Source organism: Manis pentadactyla, chromosome 9, assembly GCF_030020395.1.
Source record: "Manis pentadactyla isolate mManPen7 chromosome 9, mManPen7.hap1, whole genome shotgun sequence".
NCBI lineage: Eukaryota > Metazoa > Chordata > Mammalia > Pholidota > Manidae > Manis > Manis pentadactyla.
Window position 1 is genome coordinate 86,241,329 of NC_080027.1, and position 24,802 is coordinate 86,266,130.

General features: G+C 38.2%; 1 protein-coding gene across 14 annotated transcripts in view; it reads right to left on the reverse strand.

The window, feature by feature from the left end:
* PHF21A (PHD finger protein 21A) overlaps window positions 1-19,015 on the reverse strand; it is a 265,112-nt gene extending 246,097 nt beyond the window's left edge. For 6 of the 14 annotated variants that reach the window (XM_057507609.1, XM_057507612.1, XM_057507610.1 and 3 more), the window contains exon 1: window positions 15,615-15,836. The gene's annotated coding sequence lies outside the window, so the exon portion shown is untranslated. Of the gene's footprint in view, window positions 1-14,126; window positions 14,464-15,614; window positions 15,837-17,773; window positions 17,814-18,152; window positions 18,504-18,537 lie in introns of those variants that run through there. The other 8 variants (XM_057507605.1, XM_036891881.2, XM_057507603.1 and 5 more) reach the window with 8 other exon arrangements.
* Between the last annotated feature and the right edge of the window lie 5,787 nt (window positions 19,016-24,802).

Genomic DNA, 24,802 nt, shown 5'->3' on the forward strand with positions numbered 1-24,802 from the left:
ACAATTCCATTCACAATTGCATCAAAAGAATAAAATACCTAGGAATAAACCTAACCCAGGAAGTAAAAGACCTATACCCTGAAAACTACAAGTCACTCTTAAGAGAAATTAAAGAGGACACTAATAAATGGAAATTCATCCCATGCTCCTGAATAGGCAGAAATAATATTGCCAAAATGGCCATCCTGCCTAAAGCAACCTACTTATTCAATGTAATCCCTATGAAAATACCAACAGCATTCTTCAATGAACTGGAACAAATATAGTTCAAAAATTCATATGGAACCACAAAAGACCCTGAATAGCCAAATCAATCCTGAGAAGGAAGAATAAAGCAGGGGGATCTCACTTCCCAACTTCAAGCTCTACTACAAAGCCATAGTAATCAAGACAATTTGCTACTGGCACAAGAACAGAACCATAGACCAGTGGAACAGAATAGAGAGTCCAGATGTTAACCCGAGTATATATGGTCAGTTAATATACAATAAAGGAGCCATGGATATATAATGGGGAAATGACAGCCTCCTCAACAGCTGGTGTTGACAAAACTGGACAGCTATATGTAAGAGAATGAAACTGGATTACTGCCTAACTCCATACACAAAAGTAAACTCGAAATGGATCAAAGACCTGAACATAAGTCATGAAACCATAAAACTCTTAGAAGAAAACATAGATAAAACTCTCTTAGACATAAACATGAGCAACTTCTTCATGAACATATCTCCCTGGGCAAGGGAAACAAAAGCAAAAATGAACAAGTGGGACTGTATCAAGCTGAAAAGCTTCTGTACAGCAAAGGACACCATCAGTAGAACAAAAAGGTACCCTACAGTATGGGGGAATATATTCATAAATGACATATCCGATAAGGGGTTGACATTTAAAACATATAAAGAGCTCACGCACCTCAACAAACAAAAAGCAAATAATCCAATAAAAAAATGGGCAGAGGAGCTGAACAGACAGTTCTTCAAAGAAGAAATTCAGATGGCCAACAGACACATGAAAAGATGCTCCACATCACTAATCATCAGAGAAATGCAAATTAAAACCACAATGAGATATCACCTCACACCAGTTAGGATGGCCAATGTCCAAAAGACAAACAACAACAAATGTTGGCGAGGATATGGAGAAAGAGAAACCCTTCTACACTGCTGGTGGGAATGTAAATTAGTTCAACCACTGTGGAAAGCAGTATTGAGGTTCCTCAAAAAACTGAAAATAGACATGCCATTTGACCCAGGAATTCCACTCCTAGGAATTACCCTAAGAATGCAGGAGCCCAGTTTCAAAAAGACATATGCACCCGTATGTTTATCACAGCACTATTTACAAGAGCCAAGAAATGGAAGTAACCTAAGTGTCCATCAGTAGAAGAATGGATAAAGATGTGGTACATATACACAGTGAAATATTATGCAGCCATAAGAAGAAAACAAATCCTACCATTTGCAACAACATGGATGGAGCTAGAGGATATTATGCTCAGTGAAATAAGCCAGGTGGAGAAAGACATGTATTAAATGATTTCACTCATCTGTGGAGTATAAGAACAAAGAAAAAACTGAAGGAACAAAACAGCAGCAGACTCGCAGAACCCAAGAATGGACTAACAGTTATCAAAGGGAAAGGGACTGGGGAGGGTGGGGGGGAAGGGAGGGATAAGGGCAAAAAGAGGCATTACAATTCCCACACATAATGTGGGGGGGGGGCACGGGGAAGGCAGTACAACACAGAGAAGACAAGTAGTGATTCTATAGCATCTTAGTACACTAATGGACAGTCACTGTAATGGGGTATGTGGGGGGACTTGATAGTGGGGGGACTCTGGTAACCATAATGTTGCTCATGTCATTGTACATTAATGATACCAAAATAAAAATGTTTTTAATGTTAAAAAGAAAAACTACAAAGCTTTACTTACTGATTACTCTAGTTATTGTTAAGTAACATTAGAATTTTAATTAAAAGAAAGCAATACATATAAAATTGCATGTATGCTATAAAACTGCTTAAATTTTAAAATATTTGTTGAGCTAAATTTTAAAATATTTGTTGAGCTAAAGTACAGAACTTTGCAAACTTGTTAACAAGAATTTCTGCTCACAAAGGAAAAGCAATGTTTTAGGAACACAGACAAAATAAAATATAGTATGGCTGACCCTTGAACAACGTGGAGTTAGGAGTACTGACCCCCCGTGCAGTCAAAATTCTGTAACTTTTGACTCCTCCACAACTACTAATAGCCTACTGCTGACTGGAAGCCTTACTGGTTAAGAGTCAGTTAACACATTACACTGTACAACAAAGTAATGCAGAGAAAAGAAAATGCTTTTTCAGATTGTCATAAATCTCCAAAAAATCCAAAATATCTATCCACCTGCTAGGCCTTTATGAAATGGTACAGTTGGGTAAACTGAGTTGTACTTTACTTCAAATGCTCATTAATGGTAACATATACTATATTCAGGATGTTCTGGTAAGCCATTACAAATACATTTGCGGAATCCCAGAAACAAACTATACAGATCAAAGAGCAAAAACGTTTCATATCCAAATTGGTACTGAATGACTAAAACTAATTCTTTCACTCTTAATGATCATTCCCCTTCCCTCAATTACTGGTTACACATATCAGATAGATACATACATACATACATACACACACACACATAGATAGGTACACACTAATGGATGTATTAAAAACCAAATTCCTTACAAAAAGAAAATCTTGGATCTGAGATCATGGTAAGGCAGAGACTTTAAAAAGTGGCTTTTCTTGTAGTCAGCCTGTTCTTAGGCCATTTCTAGGCTCAATATAGGTAACATATCATGATTAAATACAAAAGGAAAAAAACAATTACCACAAGAAAAGACCAGGCACCAGATGAGAAGAAATTTCACAAAGGCAAAATGCCCCAAATCAAAAAGCAAATAAACTGTCATTAGTGGAAAGCATTTGTGTGCCTCTTTTACATCTCTGGGATTCTACAGTTGTTTCTATCAGTTAGTGCATACAAGCATTTTCAAGGGTCAAACACAAATAACTTGCCCTGAGCAGCATGACCACTGAACTGACCAGCTGATACGTATTTTAGACTTGAGTCATAATGCCTAGTCTACTACTGACCTGAGGCTGTGACCTACTGTAAACTGTATTAATATACTGGTATAAAAGAAAAGTATACAACTAAGTGTTTTAATAGTGTCCTGAAATATTTTTTAAAGTCTGTTAAAACTAATGTATTCCCGTGTATTTCCTATTTCTCCATAGATATTTACAAACAAACACTCATTAGACACACTTTTTCCATCCATACCTTTTCTCACCATGATGTTTCAGGAAAAAACTTTCCTTTTCAGCTAAGCTGTTCCATATTTACTCTTTTCCCATCAACTTTTAGTGGGGCTGTAAAAATGACAATGGCAGCTATGTTTGTCAAGTGTCAAGATTTCCTCATTTTATCTTCACATCAATCCTAGAAGGCTGGTATTACCATCTTTATATCACAGATGAAGAAACCGAAGTCCAAGTGAACAGCAGAGTATTTGGCATGTACAGGAGGTATCTTTGTTGAAAGGAGCTTAAATAATTAGCCCAAATCACACACTCAAATTTAAGGGATTGCACTGAGATTCCTATCCAGGAGTCAGACCCCAAAGCCTGGACTCTTTTCCCACTATGCAACATTTGTCTCAAGCCTTGAAAAGAGAAGAAAGGTGTTGAGAATTAAGGTTAAGTAATAATACAAGAGCTACCATTTACTTAGCATTTACTATGTGTAGTTTACATGTTAATTCATTATTCCTCATAACCTCAGTCAATGGGTACTATTAATCATTTTTACATATGAAGAAACTGAGGCAAAGGCTCAGCAGATGACGTGATTTGGGCATTGTCACAGAGCTAATGCATGGTGCAGGAGTTGAGCCCATGCAGACTGGGTTCATCGATGCCAATTAATCAACCACTGTGCTGTATTGCCATGCCAAAAACTTCCCCTTCACCTGAATTACATGAATGCAAAACTTTTCATCTTCTCAACAAAATTATTAAATCATAAGTCTTTGTGCTTCAATTAACTGAGAGAAAACTAGTAGTGCTTTTCTAAGTGTACACACCAGAATTCTTTACAGACACACAGGCTATGCCCCTGGTATTAGATCATTGCACTGCTCAGGAAGTGGCATTCTGTAAATCTGGGTAAGAGCCCCTAGCCCATCTCTCTCCACACTCAAACCCACACTAACAATGCACTGCAAGAAAATGGCAATTCAGATGTCCCAGTACAATCTTCTATAAATTGAATGTCACTCTGGAAGTATCCAGGTGTGTATAGCAGTATCCTTCCATCACCCTTTCTTCTTCCCAAACACTATAAAAAACACTGCAAAAGGAATGAATGAATCTAAGCTACTTAAAAATCATAACAAATGTCCAATGATAACTAGAATTTAAATGAGAAAAAAATGTAAAATTCTCAGTTTTGTAACTTGTCCAAATTCTACATTCAGAAAGGATAGGCCTCAAAAAATATGACTTGAAGATTGCAGAGAAAAGTCCATTTTTACCTCAGATTCTGCATATTTTGAAATGCGTATTTAAAATAAGAATCATTACTCTTACAAGTTATTGGGCTATTTTCAGTGTAATATCTACTAGCACAACAATGCATTTGATTATTACATAAGTAAAAATATTAAGCATAGACTTAATATTTGTATATAAACATGTAATATATACAGTAAATAAATATACTGAAGAACAGGACTGAACCTGGAGGTAATGAGAACTTGACACAATGAGAACAGAACTATTGCAGCTCCCTCCATTGACATCGTAAAGTTGCCACATTTTCTGGGCTCTCTTTTGAATTAATGTGGCATCTGTTCCAAGTACAGCATGCTAACATTTTACTAAAAGATATTTTCATTCTACATTTGTATCTGGTTTGCTTTTTATTTGAACTCGTTTTATTTCAGTGGTCATTATTTCTTTACATCAAGTTGTCAATTTGGCAGGCCTAATCTATCTGCCCTGAGCACAAAAAGGATGGAGAGGAACCATCAGCTTAAAGACCTCTAACAACAATAATTAAAATATGCTTTGCATACAGATTAAATAAAGAAAATACCATAAAGATTTTTGTGGGATTTTTAGTATCAGATTCTGATAAGTTAACAGCATCTGTTCCTTTCAGAAAAAGAATTCTGCTCTGAGGTATTGGGGGTGGGGGCGGAGAGAAGTAAACAAATACTAAATAGAATAATTCAAGTTACAAAGTTTGGTTCCCATGAAATGATTTTGATAATTTGCACATACCCAATTCTATCAAATGAGAACTGCTTTTTAAGACATCCTCACAAATACTGCAGCAGCAAGCCAAATACAACCACTTGTACTTAACATGCATGCTGCATACTCCACAATGTTACGTCATATCAGGCACAGAGAAGACGCTTACCAAGCTATGCTGCCGTCCCTGCGTTCTATAAACTGCCTAACAACAACAGAAAAAGGCACTGACATCTCCACAGTGGGAGTAAGAGTTGTCAGGGTTAGCAGCCTTTTTTCCTCTTTGGTAAACTCTGAAGGAAACAAATAAGGCTTGCATTTCTGTCTTTTAAGCTCACCTCTCTTAGGGCCTTTCGTCTCAATCTTTCAGCCTTTCACAGAAAGGCTGTTTCTTTAAAATTAAAAAGCTGCAAAAGATCACTCCAACTTAAAAGCCCCACACCTTGCACCAAATGTCCTCCAGGTGTCCCCATGGCTGCCTCTTCTGCTGAAGAATGTCTATCTAAAAGGACTAGTCACCAAGTGGATGCACCCACCCTGGGGAAGGAAGAGGGCCACAGAAAGAAATTACTACAGCATATTTTTAAATCTCACCCTATTTCATATTTTAACTTTCCTGTATGTTTTATAACATACATAAAACACTAGTTCAGAAAATTACATATAAATATACATTTACTGGTAGCCATAATTTTTTATTATTTGGAGATCACAGGTTAAGAAGGCTAACACTAGAATTAGAGAGGAAAATTATGCTCTGCAATTAAATTCCTCAAATTCTAGTCTCTGCCTCAGTTTTACCATCCATAACATAAACTGAGCCCTTTGTATGCTTATAAGACTATTTTGAAAAATAACAAAACACTCTCTACGTCATGGACTGAGCCACACAAAATGAAAAACACATATGAATGCTACCAATAAGAAATACTCTCATCCTGGCTTGTTACAACTTTGACTATACTATAGTTTAAATAAGCTGCTATTACTATCAGATCCAATTCTTAGAATTTTAAGGCCAGGCTTCAGCACTTCACTAAAAGTGGGTCTAAATAAGCATAAAGCACCTTAGATGGTAGGAGCACATTCTAGGATTAGAAAGAAAGATTTATTTTTATTGCTATAATGAAAAACTTATTACCTATGAAATAAAAGAGTTTAATTTAAAAATTACAAAGGGGAATTATGACTAATAATCTTAGCAACAAGTTAAAACTCTCAAGGCCAGAATCAAAAGATTATATTTAATGTAGATTATAAGGGCTTGACTGTCTTTTTTTTATGCCAGAAAAATGAATGGTACTCAAATAATTTACCTTCTTTTACCCCTTTTTACTGCTTTAAAATATATGATAACATATTATCAGTATAGCATTTGGTGGTGGTTGAGTAAGTAGGGAAAGGGATGGGAGTGAGATCAGGTGACAACACTACCCATAGAAAGATGTGAGTACCAGGACTAATTCCTATGCAGGGTATCTATCTGTATGCCAATTAAGCAGTACTGGTTTGAGCTTCTACTAACTATAAAGTATTACAAGAAATTTCTTAGTTTAAAACTTTGTAAATGTTGAATGAATGCCTCCAAGGAAGAGACCATCAGTTAAAAAAAAAAAAAAGTTATGTGAAACCACAACTGATCTTCTTGTAAGGAGCTGCCAGAATAAACTAGGAGAATTTAATTCTGAAATGATGCCTCCTAAATCACTTGAGCAGGGCAGAAAACAATGTTGTCATTTTAAATTGGTTAACATTTTTTAAAGTTTTAAAATTAACAGTGACCATCTCAAAGGCATTAGGTGGAAGTAAAAAGAACGTAAAATGCTGTTTGCCTCACAGGTAATAATCAGTTTAGGGCGTAGTTTTAGAATCTTCATGGATAAATCTTACCTACCTCTCTTCTTCAAACTCACTCCCACTTCCCACCTGAGCCTTATTTTTAAAAATAGGCAAGTTTTTTAAACAGCCACCTGAAAAATGTAAACTTCAAGAGAGTATTATGATATAATTCTATTTTTAAAGTGTGTGTGTGTGTGTGTGTGTGTGTTTATGCATTATACATGCTTAAATTCACAGGAAAGTTTCAAAGTAGAATGGGAATGGGATGACTTTAATTTTCTACTTTATACATATCTTTATGGCTAGAATTACTTTCATAACTCAGATGCATTGCCTATACACTTCTTAAGAGAAAGAACATTTATCAACAAAATCTCTAAAATGTTGATAGTTACACAGAGACTAACTGAAACAGCAAAGAAAACTATTTGTATTTACTAAGAAAATGTATAAAATAAAAATGTTAATGTGCCCAAATTCTAACCTTAAGAAATAGGTACTAGAGCCCACTCAATGCCAAGCACTGTGCTTGGCAATGGGTATACAATCATGACAAGACAGGCACTATTCCAAATGCCTTCCTTTGCATTCCATTCCCATGTTTATCATTTCCAAAATATTCAACCTAACCCAACCAAAATCAACATGAAACATTCTCATAGCTGCAGCCACTTAAATAAATCAAAAAGTTTTTTAGTAACTTATTTTCTAGGTTTCTTTGCAAATTTCATAGTTTGGTACAGCACTATGGACACTTAAAAGGAGGGGCTCTAGAATAAAACCAGGGTGCTTAAATTCAGGTTGTAGTATTTGCTACCTATATGATCCCAGGAAAACCTTCAATTTCCTCAGAATATTGCTGCAAAAATTAAAATTAAGTGAGATCCTATATACAAAAAAGTTTAACACTATACACAATAAACTCAGTAAAAGTTAAATTAGTATTATTAATATAACAGATTAACACTAAAGTACAAAAACTGTTCACACTTGTGAAACATTTAATGTCTTAGATCTATGCCATTTCTCAAAGAACATACATGTGTGTGTATATATATTTGTGTAAGTCTGTATATTAACACATAAACTTTTCAATATTTAAGCCCATAATTAACTTTTTATTACCATAAAACACCAATGCATTTATGATACTTATATATACACATTATATATGTGTATATATATATATATATTATGTGTATACACACACATGCATCAGTGCATATGGTCAAGAACTAAGCTGTAAATACACTTGTTGCTGGCCATGGAGGGAGGGGGTTCAGATCACCAATTAGGATTCTAACTCATATATTTAAATTGTTTAAAGTATTGACATTAACACGAAAGACAAATATATTAAAATCTACCCATCTATTAGTGATTAAAAACTCATATGTAGAGTTAACATTTGAACAATGTGAGGGTTATGGGTGCTAACCCCCATGCAGTCAAAACTCCACATATAACTTTTTACTCCACAAAAAACTAATAGCCTACCATGGATCAGAAAGCCTTACCAATAATATGAATAGTTAATATGGAACAATTAACAGATATTCTAATTGTTACATGCATTATTTACATTTCTTTCAACTACAAGTAGCATGATGTATGGTCTCTGTATGTTTTGATAAACATCAACTTTTTATAATAGATATGTATATTTTATGGTAGTAAACGATAAAATAGACTAGTATCTACATATATTTCACCCACTCATGACATATTTAGCTTTTTCTTAAGTTTTTTCAGTATTTCTTGGCTATGTGGTTTGCAAGTTTTTTCAAATTGTCGCAAATCAAAAAAATTTCCAATGTTTATTGCAAAAAATCCACATATGAGAGGACCTGTATAGTTCAAACCTGTATTGTCAATAAACTGTACTACTTTAGTCTATAAAGTACATTCATGAGTACTATCTCATCTAGTCCTTTTAAGACAGCATAGTGAAGCTGGCTCTTACCATTAACCCCACTTTATCTTTGGGAAAAGTAAAACCCAGCAAGGCTGAATTTCCCAAGAGTGAACAGTTACTGACAGGATTGGTCGGGTCTTCTGATATCATCACAACTGTTTCATGTACATTGGCCTGAGACATTTCATTAAAAAAAGAAAACTACTCAATAATTTAGGCATGTCAGAGACCTCTATATTGAATCACACACATGACTGCCAAGTTTTATTCTCCTTATTTCCAACTTTAGAATTTCAGGAATCATACCATTATGTGTAACTACAAATCACAGATGCAGAGAATTCATCAAAACCTGGTATTTCCTGCATTAGCCAATTAATACCAGAAACCATTTCCCTTGTATATTTAGCCCTTTGTATTTAACTTCTTCATAACTATTGAATTTATTTCATTTTAATGTTAGGTCTTGAAAAGACAAGTTAATATAAATAAATAAAACCATTTATAATGTGGAAGCGTATCAGATCAGACTTCACAAAATTTTGACACATCTACAGGATCTATTTAATGTCTAATATACAAACTAAAATTTCAGTTCACATTTATGAGAGAAAGTAGGTTAGTACTATCACAGGTTGGTTTGTTGTGTAAACAAGTACTTAAATAATTACTACTATAAAGGCAGAGTTTTCTTAAATGAACACAGTAGCCCTCAGCAATAAATTCCAGGAACTATGCACAAAGAAAAAAGCTGGAATAGATATTGGTCAAGCAGGTAAAAAAGACACTTCCCTGATTCTGCATACACTCAAACTAAGACACATACATCACAATTTATGCTTACATTTTTCAATATTCCCAGGTGTCCCTTTCCCATCTCAAAAAACTAAAACGGACCAGCCATACAGATAAAAATATCCTACAAGTTCAAGAGCCTAAAAGAAGTTAAAGAGTGTTCTAAAAGAGAAAGATAATGTAAAGACTTACAATTTTTTAAACCTAACACATTAAGTACAACTAGCAGGCCTGAAACCACATTTTCGTTCTGGGGCTGCTCAGTCCTGTAACACCATGAACTGTGGTGATAGATTGGGTCATGCGTCTTAACACACTGGAATTTTTCCAAGGTTACATACATGGTGACATGAGGAACATTTTTACAGCATCTTATTTCATTCATCAACTACTTTGGATATTCTACCACTGGAATCATTATCAACAAAGAAACTTTCATTATCTTTTGAACTTTCCAAAGTCAACTAAGGGCTGTGGTACAGTGGCAAGGTGTACTAAATAGGCAGACCTGAATCCTGGTCAAAATTCTGCTACTGACTGGTTGTTTGACTTTGGGCATGTATCACTTAGTGAGAAACTGAGGCACAAAGACATTTTATGTACAGCAAAAAATCCTAAGGAATTGCCACATCATTACCACAAGCCAAAAATCTCAAGGTCTTGTCAGAACAGGTTTCTGATCAAATAACGAGAGAGGAATAATGTGAAGTATGCTATTTATTAAATAACAAGAACCACTACTACCACTACTGCTAATGCTAAACAGTTACTAAGGCTGTACTTTATGTCAGACGCTGTGCTAAGCACTTTCAGAGATTTTAACATTGAATCCCCACAACAACATGCTGAATATTAGGTAATGAAGTTAAAGTATTAGAATCCTCAAAAGAATAGAAAATCCAATTTTACTAATGAAAATGCAGTTGATTATTAAACAACAAAAGGGTTAGGGGCACCAAACCCTGCTCAGTTGAAAATTCAACTTCTGAGTCCCCCAAAACTTAACTACTAATAGCCTACGGTTGACAGGAAGTGTTACTGACAATACAAACAGTCAATTAACACATATTCTGTATGTTATATGTATTATACAGTGTATCCTTATAGAGTAAGCTGGAGGAAAGAAAAGGTTTGTTCAAATTGTCACATCTCCAAAAAATTTTCCAACATATTTATTGGAAAAACACCTCACATATAAGTGGACAAGCACAATTCAAGCCCGAGCTGTTCAATGGTCAACTGTATAAACAAATTATTAAAGAACCCTTACCTTTCTCTCTACCTTTCAGACTGTATCTTTGAGTATTAAGTTCAAGCTAAAACCGTATTAATTTTCCATTTAAAGAATACTGGGATTCGAGACACTGACAATTATTACAGAATAAAAAAAAACTCTGAACTTAAATAATGGCACAAAAAACCTTCCATCCAACTTTACTCAACAACTGTTCCCAAAGAAAAGAAAATGGCATATGTATCAGGCCCTATAATAATAAGCTTCGACTGTCCATACTAGCAATCAATCATGCTATAATTGTAAAATGACAAAAAAAATCACAATTGCTAAGTAAAATTTTAAATATATAGACACACACAAATACACTTAACGTTATTTTACATGTAAATCTTAACAGCAACTGATAAAAATAACAAATTAATCTAAGGTAAACTAAAACACTGGGGTGATTCTGAAGACTCACTTTAGGGTATCAGCACCATAATAATCAAAATATTAGCAATCAAACTTTACTTAGCATTAAGTTCTTACAGGCTTGGGAAGCTGTGTATAAAATGGAGTAGACAAGAGGGAAGGAAGGGTTCCCTGTACGGTTTAAATAGACTACAGATCCCAGCATGCAATGCTCTAATCTCAAAGCCACAATGCATCCTGGGACTTGTAGTTACTAAACCACTTCACCCCACCACAGTAACTTTCAAGAAAGTCAGAACTATATTTGACTAGATCTTATTATTAAGACCTAGTCAAATTCAAATCTAATTTGTTTGTTCTCTGCTTTGCCAGAACTTCTTTAGCATGTATTGGAAAAAGTATCAATTAATATTTAGATCAACATTTTCACATTAGAAAAACCTTATACAAGGTAAGCATATAAAAGGAATGCTTAAAAAGCCAGAAGATTTTATGTAATTTTTACTAAAAAATGTAATTTTTAAAACAACTTTTCAAAAATCTTGGTTGGATCGTTTCAAATGTCTCTATCCCCTTCCCAAAAAACGTTTTCATTGTTATACCAGGTTTTCACTTAACAGTCTTAAAGTTGTGTTTTAAACATTTTCGTGAAGACAAATTCTCATAAGAAAATATTTCTCATATTCTAATACTGCAAACTCTAATACTTCCCACTAGGAAATACATTCTTACAGTAATACACACATTAATACCATCACACACAAAAAACAGCAATACTTAACTTCCTCTTTTGTCAAGTACTTACTCAATATTACATCCTCCACTCGTCAACAATCATTTCACACACAGGTTTCTGGAAAGAACACATAGCAAAAAAAAGTTGAACTACAGGGGGCCCATTTCTCTCACCTACTGACCTCTTCTAAAAACACAAAGGATTTTTTTTTAAAGCTATCAATAACACGTCCCAAGTGAATCATAAACCCAAGCCCAATAACAAATTATTGGGCTGTAATTTATATATATACAGTTTCTACACACACCCCTATTTTCTGCAAGACTGAGGAAGGAGGATGGGAAAGAACTAAGTACAATCTGCATCAGGAGGCCTAACACAGGTGGTGGGTTATTTTCAGGCAACAGCACCTTCACAAGCATGCTGTGGAATACAGTCCAAGAAATTCCTAAGAAGGAAAGATAAGCTAGCACACAAATTTAACACAATCCAGCTAAAAATCACCTGCAACACAAGCTACTACATTTCACCATAAAAGTGACAGACTACCACAGGATCTGAAGCCTCATCAATACAACATACCGTCCATAAGGCCAGAGATAGCAGTTGCCATGGTTACGATCACCCACTTTTATCAGGAAATTTTTGTCAGTACTCTTAAGTTTTTGGTACTTATTTAAAGATTTTTTAAAAACCAGTTTAGGGTTTTGACTGTTAATTGAGAGAAAAAATCAACTACTGTTTGATTTGTAAGTATGCTGCATTAGAGATGCACATGGTTAACAACACTTGGATCTGCAGCAGAAAAAAATCAATTCCTTTCTGCTGCTCCTTCTCCTCAAGCACTGACAATTTGTATTATCAATGCAGCCAAAACAATAAAACAAAACCCATCTTTTTGGCTTCTGTGTTTAAGTTTTTTTTTTCCCTTAGGCCCACAAACAGAGTCAAAATAAAGCCTAGATCACCAACCTGTTAAGCCCCATCCCTTTCCTATTTCCACATTACCAGTTCACTTTTTTGTCTACTTAAAAAAGCAAAAAACATTTCCACAGATGATTCCAAAATGTAGGAAAGAATAGCTTCCTTCAACCAAGACCTGCTAACTATTTTTTGTTTTTAAAAAAAGGGGTGCCTTGCAGCGTAGTGGAGGGGTATTCAAACTGCCAAACAAGATCTGGTCTAAGAAAGTCGCTTTAGAAAAGACCAAAGGATGACTGAACTTCATATCATACTTCTAAAAGGGAAGAGTTCACTACCACCCCAGTGCAACACTGAATTGATAGACAAGTAATATAAAAGCTATTTTTAAAAGTCTTAAAACATTGTCACAAAAGATAAGTCTTCAGAAATGTAGTACACAAATAAGAATTATATGAAAGCCTATAAAATAGTATGGCCACATATATACACAAACACAAAGAAAATATACGCTATTTAAAAAATAATTATCTAAAATAAATTTAATGCAGTGTTACCCCTTTAAAAAAAATCTGAAAGCAGCAAAAATACACACCTGGTAAAATTAAAGTGACCAAAATATATTCTGTGCTACTAAACAATACTTAGGGCCTACAAAAAAGTCCATGTACAAAAAGCTCCTGAGAAGTCAACGTAAGTCATTAATATTTCCCAGCACAAATTAACATGAAGACTCAAACATGTTTTAAGAAATCAGTTCTGAATATAAATGTAAAGGAATTCTGTCAAAGATAAGAGACTGAAAACTTTAATCCTTCTCTCCCTTTGAAAAGTAATTAAACACAAAACCTTCAGCAATAAAATACTACAACAAAATTTAAAAGAACATTAATACAACATTAATTTCAGCATTTCCTCAAAAAAATCTTTATTATTGTCTATAGGATGAAAAAGTTACTATTACCCTGAGAAGAAGTTTCATTTTTATATAAACAGTTAAAGTTTTTCTCACTCTTCACAGAAGCAAGTTTCTCTACTTAATTTCCAATTGGGGCTATTTCATAAGAAGCCACAACTCAAGGCTCTGAGTTTTAAACTTTTGGGTTATTTTTACACAAAAATATTTCAGGGCACTCCTCTAGATTTGAGTAGTCATTTCTTTATGCATCCCTCTGAAAAAGAAAAACAAAAATTATGTACATGTGTACTTAATACTGATGCATACGGATATACATCTTTTTCACTTTGAAACATGCCTGAAATTTTTAGTTGGTAAGGATTTTTCAAAAAGTTAGCAAAATCAATCAAAACCTTAATCATGACATGTTACTCTGCGTTAACAACAATCTATGTAAGAATTCAGGAACTTAAATATTCACTAAAATCAACTACTATCACATCAATGGAGAACTGAAAAAAAACTTTAATAGCAGATACACATTTCACAAGATCTATAAAAGGAAAAATGATCTTTTTTTTGAATTATGAGAAACTGCCTAAGTAGCACTTTTTTAAACAAAGCTTCAACACTGTAACAAAGAGCTTTTTGGTAACCCTAGCAGTATTAAAAAAAAAAAAAACCTCATAAAGTGTCCAGGTTGCACTTTTAATACACTTCCCAAATGATACGGAGAAAGTTAACATTTAAAGACAGAAGCGTCTGTCTTAGTTATCTATCTCAATACTAACATCTGCATGGCATCTGACAATTTACAAAGAACTGTCACATGCATTCTCTCATTCCACCTGAGAAAAAATTACAGTATTATGCCTAGAAACAGACAGACTTCAAAGGTTTGTATTTCCTACACATTCCTAAGTTTTTAAAACTTTGACATAAAACTTTATAAGCCATCACAGCAACGTATTTCCAGTAATAAATCAATTCACCTAACACTAACGGCTGTAAATGCTATGAAATTACTTTCATGCAGTTATTGTTAAGAGTTACTAATGGACATATCAGCAATGACCTCTACCAACAGATAAAACTTTACTTATAGTTCAAGAATCTCAGTCTTTGGAGGCCAACTCAAATACAGCAATCATATGTACTTATAAAGCTGAGTGCCTAAAAATTTATCTACTAGGGTCACTGTCCATAGATTCAAAGAAAAAAAAACACATAAAAAAGTCTACAATATCTGAAATGGCTGTAAACAAAAGTTCGTATGACTCAGATGATCAAAAAACCTAAAGCCACAAGTCATACCAACTTTTGTTTACAGCCATTGCACACAATTTTTAAAAATATGTGTTGAACATACAACTCACCAACACAAGACTAACTCCTCTTCAAAACAAAATAATTCTAACAGCAGTAAACCAGGCATTCTTAAACTAGCCACAGTAACAAACCTGTGTGTAACATTGTAAGCAGGTAAAAAGCAATCCAAGACCTAAGTTTCAAGTAATAAATGTAATTTATTAATGGAATTTTTAATGGACTTACTCAAAATCTTTCTGGAACTTTAAGGTGTTAATTCTGTTGCTTAGGTGAAGCTAAGTAGAGCAGTAACAACTGGCAAGTTCTTCACAACTCAGATTTGCTTTGTCTTGCTGTAGCACCTCCTGCTGGAGAGCATTGAGAGTTCTTCAAGTAAGCAGAAGAAGAGTATTTCTGAGGCAGCTCCTTCCAGATGACTGAATGGCAAGAAGGATGGACCACTCAAAGCTAAAATAAATAGAGCCCCATCCATCACTTATACCTCTTAAAAATAAAATCTAGCACAGGCAGGAGTTTTTCTTAACCTATACTACTATTCCACTTCCATAAAGACCTGCCTGAGTCCAAAGTGCAACATGTCTAAATAAAGCTTGCAAAATTATCTAAAAACAATGTTAAAAAGCCTTTAAAAGCACTCAAGCAAAAGACTTTATTATGGCCAGCCAAGCAATGCCAGTCATAGTGCAAATACTATGTTGACAAAAGCAAAAGTCTGACATAGAAAAAAGTACCTGGCATATTTCTAAAGTATTTGCCCGAAGTTTTGTGTTTTTAGGAATTTTCTCCACTATTACTATGCTGTTCACCTAAGGATAGTTGTACATCTACCTAAGTTTTAAGTACAAAGATTTTTTTATAAACATGAATAAAACTGCACACAAAAGTTTCCTCTTTGCATCAGAAGATATGTCCTGAGATTTTAAAATGCATTCCTCACTTTTTAAATGGCCCTAGTAAGCTGTTTTAAGTCCAAAATATAGATTCCATTTACAAGTGGAGATAGAAAAAGAGAAGAGGAACGAACTTACCAAAATAAAAATGAATAATAGTACTTTCAGTAAAAATACAGTAACAGTGTCCTACAATGCTGTGAAACCAATTGCGAAACTTAAAAAAAGGGGAGGGGTCTATCTTCAAAAACCGAAAGAAAAGCTGACCTATTTATTTCTACTGCCCAAACATGAGTGAACACCACATGTAAACAAACAACATAAACACTGAAAAGTACACTTAAATGTCTTAGCCCCAATTTCAGTCTTCTTACCAGGTCCTCACTGAAGCCACTGATGCAGATGAGTATCCTCTCTTAAAGAGAGGCCATATCCCTGCCCTGAAGAACCCTATAAAGTGTGCCTAAGAAAAGGCTTCCTTCCTAGAGTGCACAATTGTTTAAAAAAACTTTCATCAGTCCCAATTAATCTGATTCTAATATTGTTATCAATTATTAATATATAAATGTTTTTCCTTCTCTAACGTCCCCAGCTCTAGCATCTACATTCCTGACACCTACTATTAACAAAAATGCACAACTCGCACAGGAGGTATGGGGCAAATCTTTCAAATCCAAAACACAGCCACAAAGTTCACTGTCAAGGCCAGTGCTGAGGCCCACACACGCCCGGACCTTCACTCACATTTAAAATTCTAGAAAGCCATACTTGCAGAGACATCATTTAAAAACACACAACGTGGACGTGCAGTGAGATCCTCTACTTCAAGACCTAACAAAGAATATTTCAACATATGCCCGGAATATGATGACACCAGATTCACCAATGAAAACAAAACCTGCCTACCATTAGCAGTCGTACCCTCATCTCAACAACTCAACTACTTAGAAATCACTCCCAGCACATCTGCACCCTACAACCGGCGTGTGGCCTTCTCCGGGGGTGCAAGCCACAAAGTTGAAAGGAGGCATTCTTTCCCCGATGCCCAATCTCGGTATCAACCCCTCCCCTACTAGGGCCACCTTGCTGCTACCCACCATCGCGAACGTGGTCAGGGGAGAAAAGAAATCCTAACAGCACCGCTCAGCAGAATAAAGAGACAAGAGAGGATGACGAGAAGTGTTGGGAACTGCGTGCACGACGGGGCTGGACCAAACGGAAAGAGTCCCACTCCGCGCGCCCCTCCCCCCGGCGGGGGCGCGGGCGGGGGAGGGGAGGCTGCGGCCCCTCTCGGAGCGGCCTCTGGGCCCCGGCCCGCGCGGGGTCCCGGGGGCGCCCAGCGACCGCGGGCGGAGGGGGCGAGTGCGGGAGGGCCGGCCCCGGGGTGAGGGGTGCAGGCAGACTCTCTGGAATAACAAGTTGCAGAAGAAGAAGAATAAGCGGAATTTCCCCAACGCTGCTTCGACCACCCAAGACAAATGCACCAACACTTACACACACACACGCACGGGCCCGGCAGCGTCAGCAGCCGCAGCTTTTTTTTAAAGCCAGATCCCACAGTCACCAAACAAGATGGTTTTCAAAAAAAAAAAAATTAAATAAATAACCATAATAAAACTTGCCCCCGACAGCATCCCGAGGTGGGGGTGGGGTGGGGATGGGGGTGAGGGAGCCTAGCCGACCACCCCCGGGCCCGGGAGAACCGGAGGGGGCGGCCGCAGCTTCGCGCCCCCGCCCCCGCCGGCAGCCCCCTCCCTGGTCCCCCGCCGGGACAATGTGACGCCCCCTCCCGCCGCCCCCCGCGCGCCGCCTCTGTCACCCGCTCCGGCCCTGCACTCAGCGCCCAGGTTCCCGAGGCTGCTCATAAACTTACTTCCAATTTATCCTGGGGAAGGGTGGAGGGCAGCGGGAAGGAAGGGGGAGACAAGGTTTTTCCATTGTCTTTTTTTTTAGGGGGGAGAAATAGGAAGGGCACACAGGGGGGCGCCCCAAAGGGGAAGTTACTGCTCAAATCTCAAGTTGACTGAGGGGTCCTGACGAGAACACCCCTCTTCCCTCCTCCCTCCCACACACCCCTCCCCTCCCCCTGCCTCCCCCCCCACAACAAACTCCGAGCAGGCAGCCCCTGTTCCTCCCAGATACAAACACCAGAGACAGACAGAGACGGGAGGGGGAGGGGAGGAAGGGAGGGAGGGGAAGCAGCTACTCGAGAAAGAGGAGAGTGAGGAGAGGAGAATGGAAAAGCTGGGATACTGCACCCTCCTGCTGCTGGCGGCTGTCCCCCTGGCAGCTGGAGGCAGGAACTCTGAGCAGGAGCAGCGGGAGGAGGAGGAGGAGGGGGGAACTCTTCTTCATGGGAGGGAGGGAAGAAGCTGGAGCTGCTGCCGCCGCTGTGCTGCTGCTCTGGGCCTCTCGCACTTTTTAGGTATTAGTGTGTTAAGATGGTAGGTTGTTCCCTTCTCCCTCCTCCTCCTCCTCCTCGCCTCTCCGCTCCCTCTCTCACTCTCACTCTCTCACTCTCTCTCTCTCTCTCTCTGGGCTGTTTCTTTCCTCCTCTTCCCCAGGCAAGGGGGGGCTGGGAGGAGGGGGTGGGGGGAGGAACTGGATCCTCCTCCTCCTCCTCCGAGAGACACCCACAGGCCTCGGGCCGGAATAGGGATTGGGGGGAGTCAGAGCAGCAGGACAGAAACTATGGGAGACAAACAAGCCCAACTCTTCATCCTCCTCCTCCTCCTCTCAGCAGCAGCAGCAAGCACCACCAGCCCATTCACCACCCGGCCCCGGGCCGCAGCACCTCCGCCGCCTCAGCCCGGGGATCCCTCCGCCCAGGCCCAGACACACTCGCCCGCGCGGGAGCTCGCCGCGCGGCCCCGCCGGCCCGCCGCCGCCGCCTCCGTGCGCGTGCCCGCCGCTCCCGAGAGCCGGGCGAAAGGGACTGGGGCTGGGAAAGCGGAGATGAGGGCGGGGGAGAGGAGGTGCCGGGGTAGAGGGGCACGGCGGGGAGGAAGGGGGCTGCCGGGCGGAGTTGCACAGCGGCCGGACCGAGCCGCCGCGCCTCTGCCCGCGGCTCCGGGACGCACGCCCTCCCCCCCGGGGGCGACGGACCCGCGGAGGGGGGGGACAGTGGGGGCCCACGGCGGACGGACTACTTGACGTGTCGGTGCGGCGAATTTATTTCACTTTGCCTAAGGAACGGGGTGTGCTGCGGTCCCCATTGCCTAGGGAAAAAACCCGGATGTAAAGTGAGTGAAACTAAACTAGAGTGAAGTAGGGCAGCAGCAGCCAAACTCCAGTGCAGCGGCGGCGACGGCGGTGTGATGGGCCTGAGCGCGGAGCATAGGCGGCTGAACTCCGGTGCCGCCGCAGTGATGGGCCCGTGCAGCGCCGTAGCTCGGCTCCCGTGTAGCTGCAGCCGAGGCGAGGCCGGAGCCCGCTGCGGCCCCCCTAACTCAGCGGCCCAAGCCCAACTGCCCCTCCCGCCGGCAGGAGCTGCAAAGGGCTCCGGAGCGGCCCCAACTCCCTCCAGTGCAACAGCAGTTTCAGGGGGAGAAGAAAAACCGAGAGGGCTGCAGCGAAGAGAAGCAATGGGGAAGCACTGCAATGGGGGAGCGTGGTCCAGGCAACAGGAGAAAGATGCAACCTCAAGTCGAATGCAACATGCAGCCCCCTGCCGCCGCTCGCCAGCTCCCTCCTATCGCCACTCCGCCCCCTTTCCAAATAACTACCCTTGAACCACTTTATTAGCTGTACTTAGTCCCACGCTTGCTTCGGGGAGGGGCGGAGGACGGGGGTCCTTCCCTCACCTTTATTTATTGCTGCTTTCTCCCCTCTCTCCATGTTTTTTATTCCTAAATTCTTTTGTTCTAAGGGGGATGATGGCATTTACTTTTCTGCTTTGTGTGGCAGTGCAATCACTGGGAATCGGCCACGTATAATCCGGCGGTTTGTCATATTTTATTAGTGAAAGTATTTTATGCCTATTCCACCTCCAAGGACTATAACATAGAGAACTGCAGGGAGGAAAAAAATATGAGAAGAATTCTTGTTTTCAGAGATTTCTTGGCGTGGAGGGCTAGGGAAGGGTCTTTTTTTTTTTCTTTTTTTGGAGAGGGTTTATTTAGATTTTTAAGTCGATAGTTTTCAACTTAAAGGATAATGTTTTTGTGTGGCTATACTACTGGATTCTAAAATAACCCGTAACCACAATAAAGAAAAAAAGTCCAAAATCCTAGATTAAAAAAAAAGCCCTACTGGACAGTGGTACTATCTGTTCTGTGCGGCACCCAGGACTTAACATAGTGATGGCCTTCGAATGTTAAATAACAATAAACCCCAACCATAACTGAATACAAATAGGGGGTGGGGGGTTGTTTTTAAGGCTCAACACTTTTGTAGCAGCTGCCACTACGCATTTTTCAGGCATTGATTAGCCATGCAACTCCCATAGGCATGAAGTCCGGTTTTTGCAGATAAAGAGCAACAGTGGTGAAAAGATTTGCCCAAAGTCAAAGTGAGTCATTGACGGAACCCGAAATAGCCTTGGACTGTATCACATCTATTACTAGTCACATATTTTCTATGTAACAATATTTCTTCCAAGAAATAAATAGTATTTAAAAATAAATAGATGTTCTTTACCTTGTTACGTATTTCCACCAGAGGTGCTTTGAGATCCTTGGATATGAAGGTATTTTCTTCTGTGACCTATGAAATTAAGTTTATTTATCAAAAAAGGCAATTTTTAAAACTTCTGATTTCTTAAAGCTGAAAAATAAAAGTATGGGCTTTATTTTATATGTGTAGGGCATTTAGTACTGGAGCTTTATGTTAAAAAAAATTCACAGCAGGGAAAGTGTGTAAGAGTTTGAGAGTGAAAATGAAAATCCCTATAAATGATTCAAGAAACCTGGATGAACTCATAACGTTATGAAACTGAACCCTTAACACAGCCAAGATGAATAACGGAAGGACAAGTTGGGCTGTAAGACCCAGCTTTACCACCTGGAGCTAACTCTGATGTATTTAAAAGATCAGTTAAGGCAGGGGCCCTTTCAAGTGGAACCCACTAGGCACCAGAACCGTAACCTAATGGTGTCATTTCAAATCAACCCAGTCTCAAAATTTTTTCAGAGCAAGAGTGCTTTAGTGTTCTTTCTGGGAAGAAAGTTTAAAATGTTTCAGAATTTAGTAGAAAAAAATTCATAAACTCAAATTGTGCCTGAATATGTAAAATGCTGTAAAACAAAAGTCAGCAGACCTTTTTCTATAAAAGCCCAGATAGTAAATACCTTAGGCTTTGCAAATCATACAGTCACAGCTTCTCAGCTCTATGTGCTATATAGCACAAAAGCAGCCATAGAAAATATATAAACAAATGAGTCCAGCTGTATTCTAATAAAGCTTTTATTTATGGGCCTTGACATTTGAATTTCATGTACTTTTCATGTGTCAAAAAATACTCTTTAATTTTTAAACCACTAAAAAAAATGTAAAAACATTCTTAGCTTGTGGGCCTAACAAAATGAGGGGTGAGCAGGATTGGGCCACAGGCTGTCCTTCACTGACCCTGGCTTTAGGAAACTTAAAATTGACAAGCCTTCAAACTTCTTACACCAGAGGGTGCTTGGTTATTAAGGTGTTTGTAATAAAAAATCAGTATCATGCAAAAATCATGTTTTCGATATTTATACTTAATTAAAAACATTTTTTCTAACACTCCTGTAACTATCAAACTCTATGGAAAAGAATATTACAGCTTGTGATTCATTGACAGACCATATTTCCATTTACATAGAAAGATGGTAAAGAGAAGTGGAACCAAAGGGACCTAGATTCTGACACGTATAGCAAGTATCACTTCTTTTTAGGTAAGGCATCTTGGGTAAGTTAACCTCTCAGAGCCTTAGTTTTCCTTATGTAGCTATTAACACCTAGTTTGCAGGGATGTTAAGAAGACAATTAAATAATCTGTGTAAGTGCTTACCACAGTGCCTGGCATATAATACATCTTTCCCTGTGCCCTCAAATTCATTTTCGGAGTTAACGTAACTCTGGAGAGGGTGAACATGTGGAGTCCCAATATCTCGTCAATGCAGATGGGGCATATGGGGTCCAAAGAGTCTCAGGGTAATTCAAAGTTGTGGGATTGGTATTGTTATATATTTTAATGGGTCTTTCTCAGTCTCTAAGCATGCCTGTCATGGGGCACTTAGTAGATACACACTAGCTGTGTGACCTTAGATAAACCCTTAGGCCTTCTGAACCATGGCATTTCTCAAATATAAAGATAGTACCTTGTGGAATTTTTTTAAAGGACTGAATGGTATAAATACTAAAGAAAAAGCTATCAATTAGTATAAGTTAGTGTGAATCCCAGAAATAAGCTGAAATGGAAAGTTTACTATCAAAAGTGCCTTTGAAGTAACCATTCAATTTTAGATATGAATGACATGATAATAATAGCAGGTGCACAATAACTTAGAATTTGCCCTCCTACCACTTAGTTACCCCACAAACCATTTAATAGCCATCAAAACCCTGATGAATAAAGATAAAACTCAAGTTTTAAATTCTATTAAATATGAGAGCTCAGTTTCTAATTTTTATAAAGGAGCCAAATCTATCAGCGTTTTCCCATATGTTCCTGTCTTCTATTCCATGCTTCAAAAGGTCATCTGAAGTACATGATTAGAAAAATACCATAATATTCTTCTTGTATTTTTATGGTTTCACATTTACCTTGCTACCGTGTATAATTTTTTTCTTTTGGTGTACGGTAAGAGGTAGGAATCTAATAACTTTTGTTTGATAGAAAATATTTAATATTGGAAATCTATTGGATAATGTAAAATGTCATTTAAAATGATAAAAGAGCTAACTCCCTATAAGGACTATCAGTTTGAAATAGATACTGTAAATATAGGAAAAACATGACAGGCATTACATCTTATAATGTTACATGGAGCATTATGTATTATAATAGGGAATAAAGAAGTTTCTTCTAAATTTTCTTACTTTACAGTTTTATAGCAGCATAGTAATATAGTGGTACAGTACATATACTGTACCCATGGATATTAAGGTATTTTTGTACTTGTATTTATATATGATAATCTCTGTTCTGGAATTTGACAGCATTTCAAGCAAAGTAATAAAGCCTCCCCCAACCCCTGAAAAATGAGCAGCTTTCTCATCTAACTCCCCTTGTCCTTCATTCAACCACTATTCTTTCTTCTACTCCAGGCTGAAAAGTAACCCCATTGTCTCTTAAAAGGTCAGTCTAAAGAAGATTTGAACTCTGTCTGAAAACCTGAGGGTGCTTCCTACTTCTTCACTGAGGCAGGGAGGTTAACTATTAGAGTTCATTAAGTTGTCTTTTCTAATTCTTATTGGACTGAAATAAGTGAAAACCTAGCTTGTACCAACAAAGTGCTTAAATAAGTAGACATATCAATGTAATTTTGAAAGAATTATGACAGAAAATCCCTAGTGACTAACAGAAGTTGAATAAATGCTCTTTCTCCCCACTGTCTCAGTGGTTTCTGATCTTTTTAAAATCTTCTCTTTAATGGTCTTGTGTGTGAATTTATGGTAAGCCAAAATCATAATTGGAAATGGGTCAGGTATAACTTGTAAATAACTATTGGTGAATACGCAGCTGACTCTCCAGAGAGTACCTTTAATTTCATTATTTTGCCGTAATCTCCAAGGTCAGTTTAATCCTAAGTGACTTCAGGTGTGTGTGTGTTTAATAGCATTAACTAGACCACAGCTCCTCAACCTTAGCACTGTTGACACTCTGGGCCAGATAATTTTTTGTTCTTGGGGCACTGTGGGGTATTTAGAAGTATCCTTAGCCTCTACCTGCTAGATGCCAGTAGCACCTCCCATACATTTGTGACAACCAAAAATTATCTCCAGATATTCCCGAATGTGTACAGGGGTATGAAGGGTTAAATTGTACCAGGGATTCTGGGGGTGTTGAGAACCACTGAACTAGACCAAACACCATAGATAGGTTTATTTGTGTATTTACACATCTGTGACTCTGCCTTTTACAGAAGTGGGTCCCTATTCCTTTTCCAAAAATACTTGACAAAAATCAGGGGCCTAGGTTGGATCCATTAAAAAATAAAATGGTTGGAATTAGAACTGAAGAAATATCTATCTTAAAGCTGCTAAGCTGCTAAAAGTATCGCAGGGATAGCCTCCAAGACTGGCAATGTTAAAAGAATTTTATCATACTATTTCCACCTTGAGTTTATCTACTATTAACATAAATAAACTGTATTGTGTAGGCCAGACAATGACATTATCTAGTGAAAGGCATTCCCAGATTTGGAGTCAGAGAACCTGAGTTTGGGTCTGGCCTCTTTAAATGTCTAGCTAATCACTTTATCTGTCTTGGCCTATTTCTTTGTCCAAAATGAGGGAAACAATAATGCTTAATCCACTGGATTGTTATGAGGGTCCAAGCTGTTGATGAGAAGTAGGAGGGCTTATTCTGGAGGAACTAGGAACATT